The 21,402-nt window shown below is 40.4% G+C and overlaps 1 protein-coding gene across 3 annotated transcripts in view; it reads right to left on the minus strand.

Moving 5' to 3' along the window:
* Positions 1 to 21,402, minus strand: part of PDE4D (phosphodiesterase 4D) — a 1,577,486-nt gene that overhangs the window by 838,290 nt on the left and 717,794 nt on the right. The window lies entirely within an intron of this gene.

Below are 21,402 nucleotides of genomic sequence, written 5' to 3' on the forward strand. Positions count from 1 at the left end.
ATTATTTGTCCAAATTTTTACATTGAATCAAAGATGAGACTGAGAACAACTGTCAGAGCTTGAGTGTTGAAGTTTATCATTCTAGGAATCCTATTGTGCTGTTAATGTTTTCCCAGTAGTTTCGAAAGTAATGTAAACCCACAAATCTAAATTATAAAATGGCTACAGGTAAACCATGCAACCAAATTTCACTTCATATTTCATTATTCTAAGATGCAAGGGCAGAACCTAAAGAAAGGGTGAAATAAAATGGACTTACATTAGACTTACTGACACCATCATTATTTGAGAAAGAGTTGTTTCCTAGGTATATTTTAGGAACTTATCTGGTGATATCTATCTAACTACTAACTTTACGAGTGGGGTGGAATTGATTCTTTTTAAAAGATTAGTGAAGTTAGAAACAACTAGTTTCTAATTGATTAAATGTAACCTATTTTCAAGTAGTTTCATGTGACTGAAATCAATCTGTTTTATTTTCCAAACCAGTGGAATAGACACAGAGTCATTACAATCAGAATGGTATGACATTGTTACAAATCTCAGTGTTAAAGCAAAACTTCTGTTTTTATGTATAATTATTTTATAATGGAAAATGTCCCTCAGAATCAGATGACTTGTTCCACAATGAATCATCTACTCCAAACAACTCTGTTCCAATAATTAATTACAAGAACAACAAACTTTTACCCACCAGATCCTTATGGTAAGGCTAACTTGAGACAGGAAAAGCAGAACTCAGCAGAGTTCATTATTTTTCATTTCTAGATCAGAACAAGTTTATCTCAGACTACAAATAAAGTTCATGCTTTGTGTAACATGCAAACGACAATTCATTATATTTTCTTGTTTCACAGAGAAAAATTCAGAAGGAAAACATCCACAGGAGATACAAATAAAGAAGGGTTAGGTGTTTCTGAAAATAATCTTCCAGAAAAAAAAAAAAAAAAAAAGTGGCTTTCTTGAAACCCATAAGGAAAAAAAAAGTACTTAAGAAACTCTTAAAACATTTTTATGTGTTAGAATCACCTGGGTACTTTTGGCAATCTCTATGCCCAGATCATAGCCCACATCAATTAGAAGAGAACCTCTGGGACATGAACATCAGTTTTTTTGTTTTGTTTTTGTTTTCATTTTTTTGTTTGTTTTGTTTTGTTTTTTAAGTTCTCTAGGTGACATCAACATGCAGCCACATCCCAGAAACACTTTAGTTAAGAAATACATACTCTGAAGCTGAAAGTAATGCCTTTTGGGGAGAAAACAGTCATTATATGATCACAGATTATTTTTATAACTTCCACATTCTTTTTTTTTTTTTTTTTTTTTTTTGAGACAGAGTCTCGCTTTGTTACCTGGGCTAGAGTGCAGTGGTGTGGTCTTGGCTCACTGCAACCTCCACCTCCCAGGTTCAAGCAATTCTCCTGCCTCAGCCTCCCAAGTAGCTGGGATTACAGGTGCACACCACCATGCCCGGCTAATTTTTGTATTTTTAGTAGATGTTACATGTTAGCCAGGATGGTCTCGATCTCCTGACCTCATGATCTGCCCACCTCAGCCTCCCAAAGTGTTGGGATTACAGGCGTGAGCCACTGCACCCAGCCCCCATATTCTTATAAGAGCAAGAAACAAGAACTCATTTTATCCATATGTAAGCTGTGAACAAAACACATGCAGCTGAGAAGCAGGGGCTATAAGGATGAAATCAATGGGCCAGCAGAGAATACAGGGCATGAATTCAATAGTCCCTGCAGTACTTCCTGCTAGGCAGTGCAAGGAGATAGACAAATAGTGGCCCGACGCCTTTAGTAAGCTGACAAATAGTCGGGGCCACCAATATGTAAACAAACCACGAAGATAGAAACCATGCTCCAAATGGGTTCCAAGCAGAGTTGTGGTGTCGGACCAAACAAGATAATAGATGCTAATGATTTAGGAAGGTAAACACGACAACAAGAGTCAAATCTCTACCTGGCTGATTCCAAAGCGTTTGAAAACGCAAATGCACGAATGACCAGAGGAATCCTCACCAAGGGAGTATGGGACGGGAATATAAACGTGACTTGATTTGCTGGCTCTAAGGCAGTGGTTCTCAAAATGTGGACCCAGGACTGCAGCATCAGCATCACCTGAGAGCTCATTAGAAGGTACATAATTGGATCCCACCACAGACCTACAAAATCAAAACTCCTGGGGATGGGGTGCAGAAACTCCATTTTTTTCTTTTTTCAATTTGTCTCTGTCACCCAGGTTGGAGTGCAGTGGCGTGATCCTGGCTCACTGCAACCTCTGCCTCCTGGGTTCAAGCGATTCTCCTGCCTCAGTCTCCCAACTGACTGGGATTACAGGTGCACACCACCACGCATGACTAATTTTTGTATTTTTAGTAGAGACGAGGTTTCACCATGTTAACCAGGCTGGTCTCAAATTCCTGATCTCCAGTGATCCACCTACCTTGGCTTCCCAAAGTGCTGGGATTACAGGCGTGAGCCACCGTGCCCGGTGCCTGGCCCCAGCAATGAGTTCTTACAACCACTCCAGGGGATTCTGGCACTCCAGGTAATTCTAGTGCATCCTAAAGTTTGAGAACCAGTGCTCTAAGGTTTTCCTTGAAAATAAACAAATACACGAAATTGGCCATTTTATCATCTACCTTAAAGTAGAGGGTAGTATGTATTCACTCATACTTCAACACAGACAAGATCACATGTGCTAGGAACCATTCCGCAGGGCAGCAATCTTAGATAAGGTCTTAAAATAGGAAATAGAAAATTAATTGTTTTTAAAAATGAGGGAGTAAACAGTACTATTAATGCAAATTTGCTGACTGCAGGTACTCAAAAAATAGTTACAAACTTGCATTTCATATATAGCTTATAATATTTTAGACTTCTGCAATGACCATTTCCCACTTTATTTTTAATCCCTGACTTTTATTTATTCGTTCTCTATTTCCATAGTTTTTGGGGTACAGTGGGTTTTGTTTACATGGATACATTCGTTAGTGGTGATTGCTGATATTTTGGTGCATCCATCACCTAAGCAGTGTACACTGTACCCAATATGGTGTCTTCTATTCCTCATCTTCTCTCAATCTCTCCCCCATCCCCAAAGTCCATTATTTCATTCTGATGCCTTTATGTCCTCAGTGCTTAGATCCCACTTGTAAGTGAAAACATATTTGGTGTTCCATTCTGGAGTTACTTCTCTTAGAATAATGGCCTCCACTTCCACCCAAGTTGCTGCCAAAGATACTATTTGGTTTCTTTTTGTGGCTGAGTAGTATTCCATGGGGCATATTTACCACATTTCCTTTATCCACTTGTTGGTCAATGGGCAAGTAGGTTGGTTGCATATTTTGCCATTGTGAATTGGACAGGCCTGTGCATGCGGTGTTTCTCATAGAATGACTTCTTTCCCTTTGGGTGCATACCCAGTGGTAGGTTAAACCCTAACTTTTAATGTTTACCTTACTTTTAAAAATACAATCACCCACATGCAAAAATGAATAAATTATAACTCCATTCCACACTTGGATAAATCTCACAAACCTACTCAAAGAAGCTAAACTCAGAAGTGTATACAGAATATTACTTCATTTCATAAAACTTAAAAACAAGGAAATCCCCCTGTTTTTGGTATCAGAAGTCCAATAGTGATTCTTCTGGGAGTGCCAATAGCATTCTGTTTCTTTTTCTATTTTTTGTTTTTTCTTTCGAGATGATATCTCACTCTGTCGTCCAGGCTGGAGTGCAATGGCACAATCTCAGCTCACTGCAGCCTCTGCCTCCCAGGTTCAAGCGATTCTCACACCTCAGCCTCCTGAGTAGCTGGGACTGCAGGTGCACACCACCATGCCTGGCTAATTTTTTGTATTTTTAGTAGAGATGTGGTTTCATCATGTTGGCCAGGCTGATCTCAAATTCCTGATCTCAAGTAATCCACCAGCCTCGGTCTCCCAAAGTGCTGGGATTACAGGCATGAGCCACCATGCCCTGCCACATTCTGTTTCTTAATCTAGAATACATTTGAAACAGAAGACTTTCAAAATATATGTAATGACCCTGTGTCTATTCCACTGGTTTGGAAAATAAAACAGATTGATTTCAGTCACATGAAGCTACATGAAAGTAGGTTACATTTAATGAATTAAAACTAGTTGTTTCTAACTTCACTAATCTTGTAAGAATAATCAATCCCAACCCACCCCTAAAGTAAGTAGATAGATAGATATCACCAGATAAAAGTTCCTAAAATATAGCTAAGAAATAGTTCTTTTTCTCAAATAACGATGGTGTCAGCAGATGTAATCTACAAAATCCCTTCTATTTCACCCTTTCTTTAGCTTCTGGTGAGCCAAGTGTGTTTACTTGGTGAAAATTCATTGACTTTTACACTTATAATTTGTGCACCTGCATTTATGTATGTTTTGATGCAAAGTTCAAAAAATATAAGAATAGGACGAATGCTATGTTAGAGTTTAAGAAGTCAGGACATCTTCACTTCCCTTTGGCATTTAAAGATGTGTCGGATGTTGGGGTACTGCCCTCAGTGAATGCTGGAGGCAGGCACATCATCCAATACAGTGAACAAAGGCAAGTGGATAGGGATATTTAGTCCTTGGAATTCTAAAAATCTCAAAGAAGACCACAGGAATGAATGGTCAGTTTCTGATGATGCAAGGCAATTCATTCTGGCTTTAATAAGGCCTAGGTTAGCACAAGGCAAGACTGTGAAGTAGATGAGATTGTGAACTGTTGGGAGGCCTGTGCCTGCGAGCACGTTTGCCACCTTCCTGTCTGTCAGGGTCACTCTCCTATTGAGTCTCTGCCACTGTTTCCAGCCATTCCCCAAATCTTGATTTAATACTTCCTTGCCCCTCTCCCACTGTTCCTCCCCACTACCCCTCTTATCCTCCTTATATCCTTCCTTTTCATCAAAACCTACCTGTTCTCTGTTTTGTTATCTCAGAATCTTTGTTATTAGCCAGTTCACTAAACCACTGGGCTCCCCAGCCATGCTAACAGGCAGGTCGGAGCTGAGAAGCTCTAAGCTGGTTCTGAAACTGAGGGAGCTTCACTCAGATAGCATTCCTCACCAAAGCCGTATCTGGATTTTACGGGGGCCTGAGGACCTTAATGAAAGGGGGAACCCAGTGTTCTCCTGCCTTGGAGCAGAGGTTCTCTGGCTAGCACAGAGGTGGCACAGTATTGACTTGCTCTACCTCACTGTTGTCGCTGATGTCCCTAGACACACCCTGGGCCTTTCTCTGGAGACCCGGAAACAGTTAATACCACAGCAAGTGTCCACCTATCCAAAGGAGCAGCCTGCCAAAAACAATGTCGCTTTTAGACAAGTCCTATTTTAAGGCATAAACTGAAGGGCTAATGGAACAGCCATTGTTCTAATGGATTTTTAATGAGGTGTAAAGTTCTCAGCTGATTGATAGTCAACAAGGTGTGAAATTTTACAGAAATACTGCATTACTGTGAAATGAATATCTTTGATTCAAGTTTATTATTTCTGTTTTCTAAAAGTCAAGAAAAGTATGAGAAAGATGTCCATTAAAATTTCTACCTCCCTGTAATTAATAGGAAATGGTTATAGGACTATATTTAATAACAATATATTATGTTTTTGAACATTGTTAAGAGAGTGGATTTGAAGTGTTTTCACCACAAAAATGATAAGTATGTGAGGTTATACATTGAATTAGCTCAATTTAGCCATATGCAATATGTACATATTTCAAAACAATATATACACAATGAATATATACAATTTCTTTAAAAAATAAAATTTCTACTTTCCTTTAAATACCATTCAGAGTCAAGAGAAAGAGTATTTTTCCTTGGTTTTATCTTATGGAGAAATTTATGGAAGTGGAAGGGGACATGATGAAGGCAGGACTTTTCTGAGCTCAGTTTCACTGACTGCCCAGGTGCCCTGGAGTGATAATGACCTAGTAGCAACCAATGAGCCCCTTTCTGGCCAGCACAGTGAGATCAATGCTCCACGACATTGGGTTCTAAGCCCAGGGATTCAGCATCTAAGCCACTTGGGTTCAATACCTCTCTTAGATCAGACAAAAAGAGGTCCTGCCCTGGGAGCCTTAGAAGGCCTACTCTTTCCCTTCTCTAGTCCTGCCCCTTCCTTTGCAGGATCCTTGGAATATGGACACACAGAGCCCCAAACCAATGTACTTTTAGACCGTGACCTGGGAGCTCATGGCCCACATCAGCTAACAGGGCCTGTGAGGTCCCATTTCCCCCATGCTTCTTCTAGGGGGCAGACATGTCACCAGTGTGCACACCCCAATGCCTGGGGGTGGCTACCTACGTACGGTACGAGGGTAGGGGGCACTGGGCCAAAACCTGGGCTGGCTTGTCCCTGCCCCCCATACACAGAGGTGCTTCGTGGTTCCAGACGGAGTCAGATGGGAAGAGAAGAGCAGAGCGGGTGGCCCTTTCCCTCAACACTGAGGGACTGGAATTGTTGAACTGGAATCTGGCTTTCCAGACAAGTATGAAAGCATATTTGTCAAGGAAAAAGGACAGACCTTTAACACAGAGGGAGCAGATGGAAACTAAACATTCAGGTTCTGCATTTGAACTTGACCTTCCAGGTCTCTGTATAGGCTTAAGTTGTCAAGGAAGTAGGCCAGAGCTTCCTTCACAGTTCGTTAGGCTGATTTACAACTTTTAAATATTTAGACACGTGGTATGCAGGCTCCCACCTGTATTCTTACCTCACAACCTCACAATTTCAGAAGCAGCCTGCTCTGAGCCCTACCCAAGACCTACGGAGCCAGATATCTGGGGGGTGGGGTTGGTAAATTTGAATTTTAAGAAGCTCCTCAGATGATGGGTGCCCATCATTTATTTGTCTATCACTACCTTAGACCTTTATCTCCACTGTCATTTTTTTTTTTAATGCTGAGTCCATGTGTCAACAAAGTAGTGTTGAATAATTCATTTGTAAAAAGTGGGAGCAGAAAAAGGACAGATTTCACTGGAACACTAGGCACGTGCCAAACCCAGCTCTGTTCTGCTCAGGAAACAGGCTTCCTGAGCCCCCATGGGCTTGTGGCTTCCAGTCTGAGTTTCCTCAGCCCAGTGACATCCTGTGGGACAGCTGTCATTGTCCTCCATGGTCACTCCAACTTCAGATAATGCTCCCTCTTCAATAGAACTTTCTCTTTTAAGATTGACCATTCTTATTTACTGGTTCCTGGGGCCAATTTTTGACCCCATATCTATTTTCTTCTCTTAATTCCTCTACTCCTGCAATGCCCACCATTTTGGTTTTGACATACAAGTGTTTAACCCAGAGCCCTTTGATTTCTCCTGGTAGGTGAGAAAGAGTATTTGTGCAAAGCCTGCTAATACACTGGCAGTACATTGATTGAGATCACCTAAGGAGTCACAAAATTCCCAAGCCTAGGCCCCATTCCAATCTGTTACATCTTGATCTATGACATATGTTTTGTGTGTGTGTGTGTGTGTGTGTGTGTGTGTGTGTTAAAAACATGGGGAACAGATAAGTTTCCATTATCCTGCTCAAGCATCAAAAGTTTCAAAGAACCCTTTTCCCCAGATACCCAGAGATTTCGGCCAATCCTTTAGTATTTTTACAGCATTAAACAAACACTGATTACGAACATAATCCCAGCTTATTGAACTGTGTGCATTCTCTTAATGCCTGCAAATGCTGCTTCCAAGAGCGGCCTCACACCAAAATGTATCCAAAGTTCTTCTGTAATGACACTTTGCGGCCAAGGATAGCTACCCCTGACACTACTGTCTTCCAGAATTTTAAGTGGAGGCTGAAAGGCTGAATTAGTTAACACTCCCAAGCCTTCTTGGTTAAGACAGTGTTCTTGCATTCTTTTTTTTTTTTTTTTTTTTTTGGCAGGGATGCCGGGGGGCCTATTCAAAACATGCTAGTGACATATCAAGTCACTACCCTGTAATTTAAAATTCTAATGTAAAATATGTACTTTATGGAAGTTGAAAAGTTGTGCTTTAAATTTAAGTACCATGCCTTAGTCAGTGCCTCTAACATAAGGAGTTGGACATTGTTAATGATTTGCCCTCATTAAGGAAAGATCATTGAGATGCTTCTATCCATTAAATACTGTCAAGGTGATTCCTATCTAGCTAGTTGGTATACCGTACCACCATTTTCAAAATTATTAAGGAAAAATCACATCTAAATTAAGCCAAAGACACTGATACAGACCCATCGAAATTGGGCTTTGGGCAGTAAAATCAAAATCAGTTTGTTAGTTGTGAGAAAACTTTTAAATCTTAACATCTAGTTTAATTTTTTTTTTTTTTTTTTTTTTTTTTTTTTGAGGCGGAGTCTCGCTCTGTCGCCCAGGCTGGAGTGCAGTGGACGATCTCAGCTCACTGCAAGCTCCGCCTCCCGGGTTCCCGCCATTCTCCTGCCTCAGCCTCCCAAGTAGCTGGGACTACAGGCGCCGCCACCACGCCCGGCTAATTTTTTTGTATTTTTAGTGGAGACGGGGTTTCATTGTGTTAGCCAGGATGGTCTCGATCTCCTGACCTCGTGATCCGCCCGTCTCGGCCTCCCAAAGTGCTGGGATTACAGGCTTGAGCCACCGCGCCCGGCCTAGTTTAATTTTTAAAGTGTTGAAGGAGCTACAAAATACAAATCTCCCAGTAAAGAAGAAAATCAAGAAAAAAAAAAGACAATACTACAATAAATCATGCCATTTGTCAAATTTACCTTGGGTAATTCCTATTTTCTCAATTTCAGCAAAGAGGAGTACTTTTAGGATACAGTATTGCCTGCCTGCTTATAATGATGTGCTAAGAGGCTGGACAAGTATCTCTTCTGTACATCTCCAGACTGTGCAGGTGGAGCTCAAGTTATATTTGGCATCAAGGTCCAAGTTTAGTCATTAATCTATTGATGAAAACTGTACTTTATTTTCCCCCATTGAAGAAGGGACAAAATTCACTTCTATCAAGCAGTCTTCTTTGTACAGCTCTGTTCTACTCCTGACTTAGATTCAGAGTCAGAGACCCAGAGTTAGTACTCACTCCAAACTATTAACCTTTCATCTAGGGCCTGGGGGCCATCTCTGCCTAGAAAGCATGTGGGAACCCCTCTATTGGCTTATGGCATTGTTTATTATTATAAAAGGATAATTCACATATTGAATAAAACTTGTATACTGCTTGAGAGGCAATTAAGGGACTTCTCATAAGTCACGTGGATCCAGAAGTGACTATTATGTTTTAGAAACCCAAAGACAATTGTAATTCCATTGCCTGGTTAAGTCATGTTCAAGAAACACGGTGCTCCTCATGGCTGCTCGTCAATCCTCGCAGCGGCCAGCAGATGGCGCACACTTCTCAGAAATCTCAAAACGTGGTGTTGGAAAACCCAATTCCGTGGGGAACGCGGGCCGCTTAACACAAAGCTGTCTTTCCGTAAAAATCAGTCGGCCTTCACAGGGTTACAGACAAGTGTTCATTATGTACACGAGCAATGACATTCAGCAATGAGTACAGTTGCTGGCAGCCCTAAAGTGGGATATGGAACAGAATGGTTCATGCCCATTTTTACGTATTTGAATTTATTTCTTCTCTGGGCAATGTAAGCAAATGAATGTTATTGATTCTTCCTTATGTGTTAAGTGCTGCACCGATATTTACAATGATGTCTCTTTTCTACTGGGAACTTATAATGAAAAGATAGAGCAACAGAAATAGAAAACCTCTGGGCCATCTCCTTGGTCAAGGTTAGCAGGTTAGTCCTTTGGTCTAGCTCTGCTCTTCAGAACTGTGGACCATGCATTTGCTCCCACCCCTGGGGTCCACCATCTCTCCCTGGCTCCTTCCAGGTCCACCAGCCTCAAGGTCACTGCAGTCTCAGACCACCTGAAACTCAGAAGCCCCGCCTATTTTGCTATCTCCCTCCTTCCTCTGTATTCCCATTTTTTCTGGCTTAAAGAATAAAACAATATGAACTTTAATGGTTATTTGTATTTTAAAAAAATCAGTTCATTTTCATTTGTGTACTCTTGTGGATTTGGGCAACAGCTGAAAAATCAGAATAATTTCTCTTTATTGATCTTGAACAAATGCTCCAAGATGGATATATTTAGCAAATGGGCTCACTTCTCATGTGGGCTTCTTTTCCCGAATGCAGATGGGATGGAAGTTGACATGAGGAGGCAGTATAATAAGTTAGGAAGAATCTAGATGAAGGTATAAAGGAGCTGAACAGAGGCTGCAGAATGTGGAGTGAAGGGCTGGGACAGGTAACTCAGGAGACGGCAGAGAGAAGGAAAGTGATAGCACAGAGGCAAAGGGAACTGACTGACATCCAGGAAAATGTGTGAATTTGTCCAGAATGTCCTGAAAACTTTGTGGTGTGGGACAGACCTAAGACCTGGACTATATCCATAAAAAGAAACATGATTTTCCCTGGAGAATTTTAGAACAATCAGAAAGACTCCTAAACTCTGTCTTCTCAACTTTCCATTCTACCCTGTTATCCACCAAGCTACTTTTCCCACCTCTATTCAACTGATTTCAGAAAGAGATGCACATACCAAAAATTTGCAAGTCTGATACAAATTTATTCTCTCTCACTTTAGCTGTGTCCTCAGTTGTCATTTTAATCACTCTCAAAGAATGCTCTCCCATATTAGCCACAATGGATATTTCAAAACTCTCTTTTCAAACTCCCTGACCTGGCTAGCCTTCACTCTCATTAAATGATTTCGTGTCCTACTTTCCTGACTCTCAGCCTCTCTTCATGAGCTCAGGTTTCCAGAAAGCAGTCATGTCCCAGCCTCTCTGCCTTTGTGAATGATCCTCCTCTTGTCTCAGGCTAACCTCCTGTTCAGCTGCAGGAAGCTGCAGAACAGAGCAAAAACCGTGTGAGTTTCAGACTCTGGAGTTTTAGGTTTGAATCCTCGAGCTGCCACTATCTAGGCACATGCTCCTAGGCAAGGCACATAACTTTTCTAAAACTCCATTTTCTCATATGTAAAAACATGGTGATAATACAACCTCTTTTCTATGATATGGGAATTTCCTGTATGTTATTTGTGATAAAACTTTCCCTACTACTTAGCAATAAATTCTCTCATATCCCTACCAGTTGACTTTGAAGAATTTTAAGCCCAGGAAGTACATTACTTTTCCCATCATGAGGGTTGAGCCCAGGGTGAGGAAAGTGACTGAGTCCTGGTCCTGCAAACCTGTGAGCCTACCCGGTCTTATGTCCCAACCACCACCATCTTTTCTGATAGTACCATTTTGTTCTCATTTTTAGGCTCTGCTATGTTCTCCTGAGCCTTAAGTTCAAACATTCCCCAGGAATGGCCTTTCCTCCATCGTAATTGTCTGTTCTTGGATGATCCTGTGCACTGTGATAACTCTTCAGGTGCCACTGATTCTGGTGTGCCAAAAAGGCACATCTGCAGGATGGTTGTGGCCCTGTTTATAAATTCACAGGCTCAATTTCAAGACTTTATGAGACCCTCAAATGTATCAAGTGGGGCGAGGTGTGGTGGTGCCTGTAATCTGAAATCCCAGCACTTTGAGGGGCGGAGGTGGGTGGATCACCTGAGGTCAGGAGTTCGAGACCAGCCTGGCCAACATGGTGAAACCCCGTCTCTACTAAAAATACAGAAATTAGCCAGGCATGGTGGCACATGCCTGTAATCCCAGCTACTCGGGAGGCTGAGGCAGGAGAATGGCTTGAACCTGGGAGGCGGAGGTTGCAGTGAGCCGAGATCGTGTCACTGTGCTCCAGCCCAGGTGACACAGCAAGACTCCATCTCAAAAAAAAAAAAAAAAAAGTAACAAGTGAAATAAAACTGAATCCAGTTTATAAGAAAGCCATTCCTACAGCCAATGCAATGTTATCTCTCATCTTCAACTTGAAGCACAAGCTGATATTATTTTGCAATCTTCTCATTAGCAGCTTAAACAGCTCTCTCTGCCAGTAATATACACAATCGCCAGAAGGCAAGCACCAAACCTGGCTGCAAAGAAGGGAAACCATTCTCCAATTTTTGCCAACTCAGGCTGCTATATTTCATTTAAAGTGGGAGACACAGCAATATTCCTAAATTCTGATACCAATATGGTTGTTTATCCCTTCTATACCTGGGAGGCTTGCTGCTAATATTTTTTTCTCATTTGTTTCTAAGCATTTAATCTCCTATGCAGGGGGCTATTTTCTGGGCATTTGCTTATGGTCCAAGGACAATCTGTTTGGATGCTTACTGCTGTTCTGGTTAAGCAAACCTAATGGTTCTTGACTTCCTTACAATCATCAGAGAGTTCTGGTAAAGATTACTAACCAAGTCAAGTTTACATTGGCTCAAGCCTCTCCTACTTGACCACCAATAATTGTTGCTGTCTCTTTATTACACGTCTTTGAGGCACTGACTGCCTCCATAAAACTGTAGAAGGCATATGTGTATATATACTATATATAATGATTACCCAATACCAGCTTTAATGCTTTCCTCTCCACCTAATTTCCTTTTGCTGTTCAATTTTCACAAGCATACACATGTACACACACACACACACATACATACACAAATATACCTGTCATTGGTTACCCTTCGCCTGGGGAATTAAAATCCATATGATTCAATAAGGTAGATTTATTTTCCATTAGCAGACAAATATGAAAATAATTCCTAAGCCCATAAAATTATTTTCAAGTTTTTTGGTTTTCCTTTTTCCTTATAATGGCAAGAATATTTGACTAAGAGTCTAGCGGGGGAAAATACTGTATTCACAAAAGCAATGGGAAAAAAACTCAGGCTTGTTAAGGAAACTCTCCTATAAAGTCAAATTGCAAATTTTTCAAAGTTGCCAGTGCTTGGCACATCACTGTCTGGGCAGGATAATCTGTTCTTACCAGTCTCAACTCAGAAATAACCTATTTATGATTGCAACCATCATCTTGGCCTCAGGGAGGCACTAGAGGTTCCTTAATGTATCTAAGGCACAGCTGAAATATTTAAAACTTACCACTGAAAGTCTGAAACATGACAGAATGGAAAAAGAACTCACAGAAGATAACATAAAACTTGATATTCTGGCCCTAAGTTAATGTAAGAGATTCACACGCCTTAGGAAGTGGAGATAATTTAGCTATTGCGCTTACAAAAATAAGTAAATAAATAGGAGTTAGAGATGTGGTTGGTGGCACTTTTTATCCTCTGGGTCTCTTCCTTATTTTCCCCTTGTTCCTTCCTGGCACGAGGGGGTGGCAAACGATGGACTCCTTTATTTATAAAAACAGACAGTTTTTATAAATAAAGCTTTATAGGGACACAACCATTCCCATTTGTTTACTTATTGTCTATGGCTACTTGCATGCTGCATCAGAGTCACGTAGCTGCGACAGAGACTGTTGTGTCCCGCAAAACTGAAAACATTTACTCTTGAGCCTTTTACAGAACAATCTGGCTGACTCCTGCATGCTATCGATAGTACTTAACAATGGATATAAAAGCGACAATGGTAGATATAAGGAACTTTGATGTGTGTCCAGCCAGTCAGGATAGCGGCCAGCTTCCTAAGACACATGTCTGGAATATGATGAAATCACCACCTGCCAGTGAGTCACATGCAGGCAAATGACACCAACAGAAGAAACCTAGGAAGCATATCCAGAAACTATAAAGTATTGGTCATGAACGTTGCAGGGAAGGACATAACTGGTGTTCACATCTCTGCTTCCAGTTGAGAGTTCACCAAAGATAAAAACAACAAATAAAATCCAGACCTCTCTCTACAAAAGGGGATTTGGCTTCAGGCAGGGGCTTAGGGCTCTCTGCTGGGGACCAGCTGCACTTCACAATGTTGCAAAGCCTGCATTTGTTCAGAAATGTAATTCTTGATCTGATTACAAGAGTCCAAAGCTGAAAATGTGGGAAGGAGGAGGAAAAAATGGGTTATGATGGAAGACTTTGTGGTGGTGGTAAGGGGGCATGATAATAATAATATTGAAGAAGTGTCCTAGTAATTTACATGAGAAGGGACTGGGAAGGTGGCTAAGAACAGCACAGAGTCCCAGATATACACACATTTTTGCACAGAGTCTGGCAACACAAATGAGAGATTTTAGCATAATAATGCTGTATTATCAAGGAAATAGACATCCCATCTGTGGGGAAACTGTCAACATGAGAGATAATTGTGGTACAGAAGAGATCTAGAAATGAAGGATAACAAAAGAACTGAAATAATAGGCGCAAGTCCCTGGCCCTCCCTATGTGTCACAGTCCGGGGGAACAAGAGAGCTGATGGGAGACCTCGGTTGGGAAAATCTTATCCATTCCAAAAGGGGGAAAGATCAATCTCTGAGAGTATTTCATAGCTGATTTTAGTATTGGTCCCCGGAAACATTTCAGAACTCACTTAATCAGCAGATGGTTTTAGAACACAAGAGGGTGAAGTTACGTGCAGGGCAGCAGGCCTGCTGGTTCATGAGGATGGACCGCAGGTGCAGTGTAGAGGGTAGGTGGTTAGGCTCCAGAGCTAGTCTGCTGGGTTCCAAATTGGTTCTCTCACTTCCTAGCTGTGAGATCTCTCCAAGTTACTTAACTTCGCTCTTCCTCAATGTTTTCAGTTCTCAAGTGGGCATAGTAATGAAATGGGGTGGTTGTAGGGATTGAGTTAATACATATAAAATAGTTAGAACAAATCAGGCTGAGATTAGTGCCACGCAAGTTAGCTGGTGTTCCTGGTACAACTATCAGACCAGGTAGGTGCCAGGAGACTGCTACAGACCTGACTGAAACTGAATTTCAACAAAGCATTTCACAAATGCATAATACAGCCAAGGACCTGCTGGAAAGGTGGTCTGAGGAACACAAATACATAGATTTATATTTGATTTTACAACTAGAAATTCATTTCAGCCTAAAGAGATTTCTTTAATTTCAAGCCTTGTGATTATTCTCAGCCCTGTCCTGATCAACATTTTTCATCAAGAAGGCCTGAAATTATTTTGTTGTAAAAATTGTGAATATCGTGAAGTATTCCAAGCATACAAAAATAACTTTTGGCATTTAGAACTGACAACAATGTGGAAAAGCCATACATATCTAAAGCATGAGTGAATTCTTTCTTACTGAATCTATTCAAATAAAGACTGAAAGACGTGGTAGTGAAGGGTTGGAAGCGTCACATGAGGCATATATTGAGATGAACTTTTACAATTCTATTCACACATGCAGATGTTTATGAAGTATTTTATATGTGTTAGGCATTGTCCTAGGTACTTGGAATTTATATAAACAAAATAAACACCTGTCTTGTGGAACTTACATTCAGGTGGACTCCTTAATAACCTGGAAGTTCTAGGAATCACTAGATTTTGGTTTCATTCTAAAGTTTGTCACTCACTACATGTAAACCTGGTAAGCTCCCTCATTTCTTTCTCATCTGGAAAATGGTGATAAAATGCCATCCCTTCATATTTAGGATCATTCATCCACTCAACAAGTACTTCCTACTTTGTGCTATGCTCTTGGGAAAAAAAAATGAATGAGAGAAGGATCCTTCCCTCATGGTACTCGTATCTTATATTATCCAGAAGACAAAATAAGTCACTTACCAAAAATATTAACATTTACATATCAGTGAAAGGCTATGCCTATTATATTTAATGATATCGGCATGGCCTGTGAATCTTTGGTGGTCTTGCTGGGGATACACAATGTAGATTTTGGCTGTTACCTAAGCCATTCTCCAATATTATAGCCCTCACTACCGCTATGTACACAGATAGACTGCTCCACACTCAGAAAGGTAGGTATGAAACCCTAGGATTTCCATAAAACTTACAAGGATTTCCTTCCTCAGAAATACCTAGTTTTGCTGCCAAACACTCCTCCCCTCCTATACGAAGGCCTGAGTCAAGAGATATTGTGTGTGGGAGAAGTTACCCTGCATGTCACCAGAACCTGAGCACGCACACTTTAAAATGAATTTCCAAATGCAAATATGTTCCTAGATCCACAACATGGCAAGTGAGATGCAGGGCCTGGTCCCTGGAGGAGGAGCCAGCATTGATTCGTGGAGGACAGTGTCCTCTCACAGGGGTAAGTGAGCAGGGGTCAATCATCGCTCCCATGAACTCCTCCCCATCTACTCTCCCCACTCTGGGAACACTAGTGTGCTGCTCCACCTCCTTCTGCCCCCTCCTAGGATGGGCTCCAAAGGATGATAGGCAGGGCACCTAAATTTCCAGCTGACAGAAACGTGAATGTACTCAGTAGCTAAAGGTGGCTCAGGAAGTTTGGAAGATTAGATGAGATGGTTCTGCCTCTCCTCTCCCTCATTTAGACCACACACATTTTCCAACATATAGGGGAGAAGAGGGAGCTCTTCATTTTTTATTTATCCAACAAATATGTGTTGAACATCTACCATGTGTGGGACAGTGTCTTAGGTATTAGGAATACAACAAAGAAGAACCCCAAATCCTTACTGGCATTTAGTTTACTAACACTGGGAGGAGCGGGAAAGACACATAGTAAACACATTCATGATCTATTAAATATATGCTGGGTCACCGATATGGACTGTATTGTGTCCCTCACCCCAATTCATATGTTGAAGTGTTGATATGTTCCTATCAGCTCATATGTTCATATGTTAAATTCTCAATGTGACTGTATCTGAAGATAGGGCTTTTAGTAGGTAATTAAGTTTAAATGTGGTCATAAGGGTAGGGTCCTAATCTGACTTTATAAGAAGAGGAAAAGAGCTTTCTCTTTCTCCCTACACAGGCAGGCAGGTGCACGCGCGTGCACGCGCGCACACACACACACACACACACACATATACACACACACAGAAAGGCCATGTGAGGACATAGTGAGAAGGTGTCTGTGTCTGCAGGCGAAGAAGAGACCCATAACCAGCCCTGAACCAAACCGGCACACTGATCTCAAACTTCCAGCCTCCAGAACTGTGAGAAAATAAATGATTGTTATTGAAGCCACCCCATCTGGTGTTTTGCTTTGTAGCCTTGCTGACTCCGACCGTAAGTGTGCTGGAGAAAACCCAAGTGGAATAAAGGGATGGAGAGAGATCAAGAGAGGCGGTTAGGGAGACACTCTGAGGAGGGACATTGATCAGAGAGCCCAGTGAAGCTCACATGAATGGCAACACTCAGGCATGGCAGGGTTTGTCTTTAGAAGCAAATGGGATTACTGTTTTATCCGCGTATTTTTGAAAAATAGGCTGTTCTCTTGCAGAGAGGAAATGTGTAACTGGTGATCGCCTAGCTGTGTGAGCTTGGGCACATCCCTTAAATCTCATGTCCCAGTTTGCTCAGCTGTGAAATGGGATAATAATCATCATTACCTTGTAGGCTGTTGGGAGGTTTAAATGAGTTAATATATGTAAAGTGCATGGACCCATACCTGAAACACAGTCAGTGCTCAATAAATAGTAGCTATTATTATTTCTACCAGTACAACTACTATCTCTACTATTACAACAACTGCTACTACTATTACTATTGGAAAGCCACAGGCAGAATATTAGAAAAGAAATTTCAGCAATGGTATCTTTCAATTAAATCTTCTCTGAGCATCCTGGGTCTCACTACCTCTGGGAAAATAACTTTGCTTCTTTGTCTCCCCCAGCTCCATCAGAGGAGCCAGACCAATGATTAAGCTCGTGTGTTGTGAACTGCAAAGTCATTTGAATGATTTCAGAGCCATCAGTGACAAGGGCTTTCTCCTGATGGATCCTTCTGCCCATTGAACTAGAACACTCATGGAAACATGTTCGGGCTCCCTCACTCCATGTAGGTCAGATTACAGGTAAAATATCCTTTCTGGTACCAAAAACTCTTATCAAGATGAAGAATTTTCCTCTAGTTTCCCTGGGGGGAAGCACAAAAAAAAGTAGATGGAAAAAAAAACCCCACAAGAAATAGAGTAGCAGGAGTGAAGGAGAAAAATTGAAAAGGAAGAGATAAATAGGGGGGAACTTTAAGGACCATTAGTAATTTACTGTGGTCTCCAATGTTGGCACAAGCAATCAAAATGCACCTGGAGAAGGGGATTATATGGGCAGACATTGTCTATTTTGATCTGTACTTGCCTCATGTTGGTAGATCTTTAAAGAAGTTACTTTGTACAAAGTTTATTTGAGTGCATTAAAATGAGTAAATAATACTGAAACTTGTTTTCATCCAGGCTATACTTTTATGGATGCAATTTTACAATTACTTAAAGTGAAGTAAAATTGTTTTGAACCTGCCAGACTGTAAGTTTCCTAAGGGCGGAAGCTATGCATGTTTTATTTTGAGTATTCTTGCCTTCTCAACGCCTGGTAAAACTGGGTTCATGTATGGTCAATAGCTGCTTATCTAACAGTTATCTGGCAGCTTCTTGCACGTTTTCTTCAAAAGGACTCCAAATTTACTACTTCCCATAGACTTTTACTTTTTTCCTCCCATTCTTCCAGAAATTTTTTTCAACATGTCATCAGAATTGCACACACCACAGCATTGCCCATCAAACAGACCTATTACTCATAAATGCTGATGTTATTTCTACGTGATAACATAGAGTTGTCCTCCTTCATTTTGGTACAATTTTATGGAAACCAGGTGGTCTACGCATCATTTTATTTTGCTTTTGGGAGGAAAATTTGATGTTTGGCACTAGGTATGACTGTACAAAATCTTCTTCACTAATGTGATTATACTGTGAGTCAAATGAAGACTTGAAGGGGGGAAAAAGGATTTTAAAAGTGAGGTCCTTTAGCAAGACTATTTGGACAGTAGCTATCTTTCCCCTCTGTAGCTATGAAATTAAGTGGGAGAGGAGGTGGTAAAAAAGAGCCAGAAATTAGAAAGTTTTAAGGCAAGCGTGTGCAAATTAGAACTGCAGTAGAATGTGTTGATTTCTAATTTGAGGCAATTTCCCTAGAGACAACAGAGGCGTTTTGAAAAGACCATAGGATTTCTCATCAGAAGCTATGCATTCATTTTCTGCTACTGCTGCATACTAGTGGTTTTGCCTTCAACAGTTATTTGACCTTGAACAGCCCCTTGGCCTGTCAGAAACACAATGTCCTTGTGTGTAAGATGAAAACAACAATATCTGCATCGCAGAGGGATGATGAAGATGCTATGGATGGGTGCTTTATGAACAATCAACCAATATTTAAATACCTTTTCCAGGATTCATGTCTACGTTTCTTTTTCTTGCCTTTCCCATTTTCTAAAATCTCCAAGACAATGTTATTATTTCTTCATACACACATCCTGCATTTCGACCTTCTACCCACTCCTGTTGTTTATCTTTTCATTCGTTTTTATTCAAGTGACTGCTAAGGGCTACTCTGCAAGGTGCATGAACACACTCTCCACAGGCTATCCCCAAATCAGGACAAGTCAGCTCAGATGAGGCTTACTTTTGCTGAACTTCAGATGCTTTTCTCATTTTCCTTACATTTATCTCCTATTTTTTGAAGTTTAGAGGAACAAAACTGCCTGGATGCTAAGTGTTGAAGGAATCAGACAGAGCTTGTTGCAAACAATCTGGGTTTCTAAGTAAAAAGCGACATGAAATCCTTTCACCCACATTCAGATAGATCTCTTGTGTTTCTTGAAGAGCAGTCATGGGACTAGCTAACAACCAGCAGTATCAGTGGAAAATGCTTTCCTTCCTCTGACACGAACATGCAGGAAAAGTCTTAATGGGACATTGCAGTTTTTTTGCAAAAAAAATGAAAGAAAAATCATTCTATGGGCTTGTTCCATTTGACACGGTAGCGCTCAACTCCCAATATATATCTATGTATCTTATTCAGGATACTAAATGAACATTAAAATATTATTTGCGTTTAAGGTCTCAGTGAGAGATGACTTCTCATAACCTGGTTTGGGTTTATAGGAGTTTATAAAATATGCCAAGAACATCTAAGCTTTCATTCTCATGTGTTGAATCTAGTTTATAGCAAGGGAAGTATAATAAATGAAAATTAGGGCCAGCCGTGTTGGTTCATGCCTGTAATCCCAGCACTTTGGGAGGCCGAGGTGGGCAGATCACTTGAGATCAGGAGTTTGAGACCAGTCTGGCCAACATGGTGAAACCCCGTCTCTACTAAAAATACAAAAACTAACCGGGCATGGTGGTGGGAGCCTGTAGTCCCAGCTACTTGGGAGGCTAAGGCAGGAGAATCGCTTGAACCCGGGAGGCGGAGGTTGCAGTGAGCATTGATCATGCCACTGCACTCCAGCCTCAGTGACAGAGCGAGACTCCATCTCAACAACAACAACAACAACAACAACAACAAAAAGAAAGAAAGAAAGAAAGAAAGAAAGAAAGAAAGAAAGAAAGAGAAATAGAAAATTATGTTTTGACAAAAACACAAATTTTAAGAGGAAGATTATAAGATTACTCGCTAAGTTAGTGATGCCAAAAAAAAGTAACTCCATTTTGAATCAATTACGGCTTGCTTATTTATTTAAAATATCTCACTTTTAAAGTGAAGACATCTAATTACACACTTACACTGAATAAAGACTGTCTATTTCATTTACTAAGTTTATGGATTATACCTGATTTATTTATATTGTTACTTAATAGTTTTTGGATGTGTACAATTCTGAAGAAATAAACTAAAATATGCCAGTATAATCATGTGTGTTAAATAAAGTTTCCTTACATTTCTAATAGTTTTTGTCTTATAGTTTTAGTTACTATATTGTTGAGCACATGTGCATTTCAAATAATTTTAACTTCATCATTTCTATCCCATGGTATGCTACTAAATGGTTAGCAATTGGCTCTAGAGGAGGGGAGGAGGAAAGCCCTGATTTGTATAATTTCCAATTTCCACGGTGTAAATAATCACATTGTGGTCAATTTCAATATGATGTCATTGAACATGGAGTTAGGAAGAAATGTTAATAGGCTCTTACAAGCTGGTACCAGTCAATGCCCTAACACCACTGATTTTACCTTTTTTGGTGTTTAATCTTGACATTTCCCCTTGTCTAATCTTAATATTGTTACTGCTGAATTGTTTTGGTTTGGATTTGCCCTATGTCTTTGCATATTTCTTTATTCCCAATCATTATAAATAAATTTTAAATGTTTCCCACAAATTTTATATAATGATTTGTGTGTGCACGTGTTTTGGAATGACAGGCTACTATTTATTTAATCTGATACTGAGGAAAGATTGGTCAATTTATATAAGATATAATATGGATTTTACTTTCTTTTTGTTATTTATATGTTATTAGAAAAGGCATATATAATTAAACTTTATAGTCAAAGAATTAGAGACAGGGAAACCCAGTTTTATGGACATCCAAGTAAATGCGGACAATTCTCTTTATTGAAACAAACAT

Source organism: Macaca mulatta, chromosome 6 (genome assembly GCF_049350105.2).
Source record: "Macaca mulatta isolate MMU2019108-1 chromosome 6, T2T-MMU8v2.0, whole genome shotgun sequence".
Lineage (NCBI taxonomy): Eukaryota > Metazoa > Chordata > Mammalia > Primates > Cercopithecidae > Macaca > Macaca mulatta.